General features: G+C 48.1%; 1 long non-coding RNA gene across 1 annotated transcript; it reads left to right on the forward strand.

Moving 5' to 3' along the window:
* Positions 1–602: 602 nt before the first annotated feature.
* Positions 603–6,610, forward strand: LOC128844892 (uncharacterized). Its single transcript, XR_008446544.1, has 2 exons — positions 603–883; positions 5,286–6,610. It is a non-coding gene; the product is annotated as an uncharacterized LOC128844892 (long non-coding RNA).
* The last annotated feature ends 489 nt before the right edge of the window (positions 6,611–7,099 follow it).

Here is a 7,099-nt window from a genome sequence, read left to right on the forward strand (position 1 = left end):
TTGGGGTTGTGTGTTGACTGAAAACTTGGCTGTGCTGGGCCGGGGAGAACAAAGGATTGTTGTTCAGCCACCAGGAATTGGCATCTCAGTGCCTGTCTGTGTACATAGATCTGTAGATTTAGGCTGGGCTGTGTGGAATGGCTGTGGGTCAGCAGCCTGTTTGTATTAGCAGTCATGGCTCTCCCCTGTTATAAATGCATCCCTTGTTACGAGTCCATGCTGACTCTACCCTGGCTTCTCAGGCCCTGTGTAGTGACCTACTTGTCCAGTTAGCCTCTGGGCTCTTGCTATTGCTGATGTTGGTGTCACTAGGCATAGTTACCAGGTAACTCGGGAGAGTGGAAGGCCAAAAGTGCCGATGAAGCTCTTCTGCTCTGGGCCTACCTGAACCACAAAACCCCATCTTGTGAACTCTCACCTACTTCTGTGCTAACGGCTTACATGCTGAAGCAGAAATGTAAGGGTCAGCTTTTCTAGCAGGCAGCTGCTGTAAACAGGCCTTGCAAGGCCAAAAGATAAGCAGACGAATGGGAACTTTTCTAATTGTAACTGCTACAGAAGGGAGGGGTGGGAGGGGTAAGAGGGAGTAACAGGACAAAGGCTTGCACAGAAACGGCTTGGTTTATAAAAGGGAAAATTTGTTTGAATTTGTTGCACTTGATTTGAGACATGCTGGTCTCCTAGTGCCATTTCAGAGCTCTGAAATAAACTTGGCTTGCTTTCTCCCCTCGGTGTCTTTATTGGTGCCAAGCACACCGGGCAACGAACCCCTGTTTGCCATCTCGGGGCCCAATTCTTAGACAGTGGAGAAGCAGTTGCGGGCAACGGTGGGGAACCGGTCCCGTGGATAGGGCGATGGTGCAGAAGCGGACCCTTGGATAAGGTAGGAACAGTCCAGTGGGGACTTATCTGTTGTGACCTGGGGACGCCCAGTGTCTACCTGTTTTGACCTGGGGACGCCCAGTGTCTCCCTGTGACGTTATTGATATACTTTGGGACCATATAGATCATTGTTGCAACCAAGGTCCTGTAGTGGCACCCAGATCTTGTATAAAGGGGGTCAAATGGGGTGTCTAAGACAAGGTTGTGGTTTACTGGTTATAATTATGCTGTCTATATGTATGTATCAATTTTGTGGTTGAAGTTAGGAATATTGGCTCTATACTATCTGCATTTCAAACTTATGCTATGCTGCTGGGTGACATCCCAGACAACATGGTGTTAGCTCTGCCTAGCATGCTTGATGGCCCATTAAGGACCATCAGCTATACAATGGACCCATTGAGAGAAGGCAGATACGCCTTGTAACTCAGCAAAGTATGCAGGGACTGGCCCATGTGACTCCAGACTCCATTTTGCTGTAATTTTCCACGGTAAGAACAAAGGTGTTCTTACACCTGGAAAAGACTATATAAGGCTGATGCCTCATCTCCATCTTGTCTTCAATCCTGCCTCATATCGCTGGAGGAACTTTGCTACAAGCTGAAGCTTTGAACAAAGGACTGAGGAACCATCCCAGCGGGGGATGTATTCCAGAGACTTGATTTGAACCTGCAGTTTATTCCATTGCTGCTGCAAGCCTGAACCAAGAACTTTGCCATTACTGTATGTAATTGATTCCATTTAACCAATTCTAACTCTCATCTCTATCTTTTTCCTTTTATGAATAAACCTTTAGATTTTAGATTCTAAAGGATTGGCAACAGTATGATTTGTGGGTAAGATCTGATTTGTATATTGACCTGGGTCTGGGGCTTGGTCCTTTGGGATCAGGAGAACCTTTTTCTTTAACTGGGGTATTGGTTTTCATAACCATTTGTCTCCATAACGAGTGGCACTGGTGGTAATACTGGGAAACTGGTGTGTCTAAGGAGATTGCTTGTGAGACTTGCGGTTAGCCAGGGGGTGAGACCGAAGTTCTCCTAGTCTGGATGGTTTGGTTTGCCTTAGAGGTGGAAAAAAAACCCAGCCTTGGGCTGTAACTGCCCTATTTGAGCAATTTGTCCTGAGTTGGCACTCTCAGTTGGGTTCCACCAGAACCGCATTGTCACACTCCCTATGGGGCAGGAACAGAGTACAGCCGGCAGGGTACAGTGTACACCCCTAGAATGCATTCTGGGGAACTGGAAAGTGTCTGGATCTGACCAGTTGATTAAAAGTAAATTGAAAAGGTTCTGTACAGTTGATTGGCTTCAGTATCAGCTAGAGTGCCGAGAAAGGTGGCCACCGGAAGGATCACTCAATTACAACACAATCCTTCAGTTGCTTTTGTTTTGTCAGAGAACAGGTAAATGGAATGAACATCTCTATGCGTATACGTTTATGGTGTTAAGAGATAGGACTGATATTTTGCTCAAGTGCCATTTGACTCCGACAGGCTCGGTAGTAACGGCTGCTAAACCCCAGAACCCTCCCACTGTTGTAATGGCAGAATCGGTGTCCCCTTCGGCTCCTCCACCCCCACAGGCTCCAGAGAGTATCCCCTCGGTGGGATTGTATCCGTTGATTACTGAGAATGTGGTAGCCCATCCAGGAACCCAGGATCGTGCAGCCCAGATTGTGTCAGTGTATTCTTATGTTGCTTTTAACCCTGTACATCTAGCTGCTTTCAGGCAGAGGCAGGGGAGTTCTCGACGAATCCAAGCAGGTTTATTTCAATCTTTGAAGGGTTTCTGGCTAGCCATAAGCCTGACTGGGATGATTGCAATATACTTATGAGAACCTTGTTGTCTGAAGTGGAGCAGAATCAGGTTATAGCCAAGGCTAGGGAGGAAGACAGAGAAGGCATTTCAAGTTTAAAAGGGAAAGCTATTGGATACCAGAGGTTGTGCAGAGTGGAATCCTCAAAAGTGAGTGTGCTCGTCCTGGTTTATTGTTTCAAAGCGCTGTACAGAAGTTATAGTACTGAAAGGATGTATAATGGTAATGTGTATGTGTTAATGGTTGGAAAAAAGGTGTATGAGTGAAGAGTGGAAGGTTCTTTTGGAAGTTAGAAGAAGCCGAGAAAGGGAGAAGGAAAGAGCACAGAATGAGTTAACTGAGAGGAAAATACAGCTAGCAGGCTCAGTCCAAGGACATTGTTCACAGCCAAGACTTGGCTGACAACCAAGAGAAAGGGGGGCCTGAATGTGACCAAGCAACTGTGAGATCTGCAAAATACTGCAAGGCATAATGAGGACAACAGAAGGGTTAAGAAGCAGCTTTGCTGGACAGTATTGGCCCAGGGATTTAAAAATTCCCCCACTCTGTTCGGCCAGGCTCTGGCCAGAGACTTGGAGGAGTGGGATAATGAGGACAAAGCCCTCCTTCTGCAATAGATAGATGATTTGCTAATTGCTGCTGTGGGTCTGATCCCTTGTCTTAGAGCTACTGTGAGTCTCCTGAACTTTATTGGACTCCGAGGATACAGGGTAGTGGACTGTGGGCTAAACCTCTGTATGCATGTGCTAAGGGAGAGGATCATGACCCCTTTCACTGGTCCCCAGAAGCGGACAGGGCATTTCAGTTACTAGGTGCCTGGAAACGTCCCGTGGCATATTTCTCTAAGCAACTGGATCAAGTTTCAAAGGGATGGCCAGCCTGTTTGAGGGCGGTCGTAGTCACTGCTCTAGTGCTTGGGAAAGCTGAAAAACTGACACTGGGAGGAACTGTGCAAGTGTATGTTCCCCTTATGGTTCAAGTCCTGCTGGATACTAAGGGTGGTCTCTGGCTCACACAGGCTCGGGTTGCTCGGTACCAGGCACAGCTGTTAGAGAATCCTGAAGTTGCCCTGCAAACCTGTCCCTCCCTTAATCCAGCTACCCTGCTACCAGAGACAGAAAAGCAGGAACATGACTGTCTGGAAATCATAGATGCCCCTCTACTCTAGCCACCCAGATTTAAAAGATCAGCCAATCCCAAATGCTGACTTGGAATGATATACAGATGGAAGTAGTACTGTGGTGGATGGGCAAAGGAGGGCGGGTTATGCTATTGTGTCTCTTCATGATACCGTGGAAGCTGAGAGTTTACCGGCAGGGACATCTGCCTAACTTGCTGAACTAGTGGCCCTGACTCGTGCACTCAAGCTGGCAAAAGACAAACGGGTTAATATCTTTACTGACTCAATGTATGCTTTTGGGGTATTGCATGCTCACGCTGGTTTGTGGAAGCAAAGGGGAATGCTAACAGCCCAAGGTTCTCCGGTCAAGCATGGGTCTCAAATTCTCCGGCTGTTAGAAGTGGTACAACTCCCCTCAGTAGTAGCAGTGGTACATTGCAAAGCCCATCAAAGGGAAGATCAAGATGTAACCAAGGGCAATGCCAGAGCAGACAAGGAAGCCAAGCGTGCTGCTACCCTGAAATCACCAACAGAGGAGAATGTCCAAATGCATGCCCTTATCCCATCAGTAGGTGAGCTTGCAGCTCCTCAGTACTCTCATGATGACAGAAACCTGGCTGACAGGCTCTGTCTCCAGGAAAAAAGAGGGATGGCTTTATTCCACAGAGGGAAAATCCTCCTGCCCAAGGGCCTGATCCGACCAGTGTTGCAGAAACTGCATCAAACCACACACGCAGGCAGAGAGGCTCTTATCCAGCTTATGAATAAATATTTTCTAACCTCTAGATTTAAACCCCTAGCATCACAGGTACAGGCTGAATGTTTAATCTGCCCAAAAAAACAACCCTCGACCAGGAGTAGCAGTGCCACCAGCCACCCTGGAACCTACCCCAGGCCCAGGATTAGTGTGGCAAATAGACTTTACTGAGTTTCCCAGGACCCAAGGGTACAGGTACCTCCTCGTCTTAGTGGATCGATTCAGTGGATGGCCTGAGGCCTTCCCATGTCGTAACAACACTGCCAAGACAGTGGCTCTTAAGTTTGTCAAGGAGATCATTCCTCGCTTCGGCCTCCCCCAGTGGATGGAATCTGATAATGGAACACACTTCACATCTCAAGTTGTTCAAAAGATATCAAGTGCTCTGCAAATCCCCTGGAAGCTCCACACACCCTGGCGACCACAAGCCAGTGGAGTAGTGGAACGCACAAATCAGACACTCAAGCGACACCTCTCAAAGGTCTGTCAGGAGGCCTCTCTTAAGTGGCCTGATGCTTTGCCCCTTGTGTTACTCCGCATTCGTGCTCTCCCCAAGGGTCGGTTAGGGCTTAGTCCCTTCGAGATTATGTTTGGAAGGGCATGGCCTTTGAATGGTACACCGGTTCTGGCAGGGGAGTGGGAGATGGGGTGTGGTTTCTTGTCTCAGTACATGTGCTCTCTGTCTGCTGTTCTTTCTTTTCTTCACAGATACACCGAAGATTCACAGCCTCTTCTTCTGGATACCCCTGTCCACTCCCTGCAACCTGATGACTCCGTTCTCATGTGGACCTGGAAGGACGAGCCCCTCCAAGAGAAGTGGGAAGGGACCCCACATCATCCTGCTTGTTTCCCACACAGCGGCAAAGGTCAAAGGACACAAGAACTGGTTTCATCACTCTCTACTGAAAGCAGTACCCGCTCCTGAACAGTGGACTGTCCAGCCTGCTGAGAAGACTGCTAACGACGATTTGGGACTTAAGCTGTTATTCAAAAGACAGTAAGGGTCATTGGGAATGCTTTGTGATATCTCTCTGAACAGCCACAGCACACTCCCCGCAAGAACCCTGAGCATTGGTTTTTGCCAATGATACCTTGGCCATAGAGAAACGCATAAGTGCTGAGCTGTACCAGCTTCGACTGCTGGCTTTGCAAAACCGTCAGGCCCTAGATTATGTGTTAGCTTCACGGGGCAGTGTATGTGCCCTTATTGGAGAAGAATGTTGTACCTATGTCCCAGAGTTTTCACAGGATATTAACAAGCATATCTTGTCAGCTAAACAGGCCTTGAACCAGTGGAAGGCCCAGGAAGGGTAACCCACTATTTTGGATTCCCTTTGGGGTTGGTTACCTGGTTTAGGGGAACTAAGGGTATAGGGGGAAGCATTGTTCGCATCTTGCTCACAGGTGTTGTGATATGTTTTGTCCTTTTCCTTTTGCTCATTTGCTGTAAAGTGCTCATATGTAAGATTTGTACCTCCCCCTTCCCAGAGGTTCCTTTATATTCTCTCATTGATAATCCTGATTGTATGGAGCTTAATCGCATTTTGTTTTTAGAGTATGAGAAAACTCTGACAAAGGTTTGTTGAGTGTTCTCAAAGGAGGGATTGTTGGTGTCACTAGGCATAGTTACCAGGTAACTCGGGAGAGTGGAAGGCCAAAAGTGCCGATGAAGCTCTTCTGCTCTGGGCCTACCTGAACTACAAAACTCCATCTTGTGAACTCTCACCTACTTCTGTGCTAACGGCTTACATGCTGAAGCAGAAATGTAAGGGTCAGCTTTTCTAGCAGGCAGCTGCTGTAAACAGGCCTTGCAAGGCCAAGAGATAAGCAGACAAATGGGAACTTTTCTAATTGTAACTGCTACAGAAGGGAGGGGTGGGAGGGGTAAGAGGGAGTAACAGGACAAAGGCTTGCACAGAAACAGCTTGGTTTATAAAAGGGAAAATTTGTTTGTATTTGTTGCACTTGATTTGAGACATGCTGGTCTCCTAGTGCCATTTCAGAGCTCTGAAATAAACTTGGCTTGCTTTCTCCCCTCGGTGTCTTTATTGGTGCCAAGCACACTGGGCAACGAACCCCTGTTTGCCATCTCGGGGCCCAATTCTGGGCAGGCAACACTGAGGCATTTTTTTTTAAGAGCAACTCCTAAAGAACTGGCTCCTTCACAAGTGACTCACTCTTGGGACTGGTTGTCTCCTAGGAGACAGGTAGGGTGAAAGTGTAAAGATCACAATGGGGTAATAGGTGGGGGGGCAGGGCTGTCTGGAGTGAGCCCCACCTGCAGCCCATCAGGAACGCTAATTGATTTCTAGCCAGCACCTTCCGCCTCCCCCCTTCGCCCTCCGCCTTCCCAGCCAAAGTGACTTCCTTCTCCCAGTCCTTCACCTGGCCCAAGGACCCAGCAAAGGGAGCCAAACGGGGCAAGAATGCATATCCTAGGAGGGAAGAATGGACCCGAGCTGGGAGGGGAGCTACCAGCAGAAAGGGCATACTGGGAGAGCAGGAAAGTAATCTGCTTAGGG

This window comes from Malaclemys terrapin, chromosome 10 (genome assembly GCF_027887155.1).
Source record: "Malaclemys terrapin pileata isolate rMalTer1 chromosome 10, rMalTer1.hap1, whole genome shotgun sequence".
Taxonomy (NCBI): domain Eukaryota; kingdom Metazoa; phylum Chordata; order Testudines; family Emydidae; genus Malaclemys; species Malaclemys terrapin.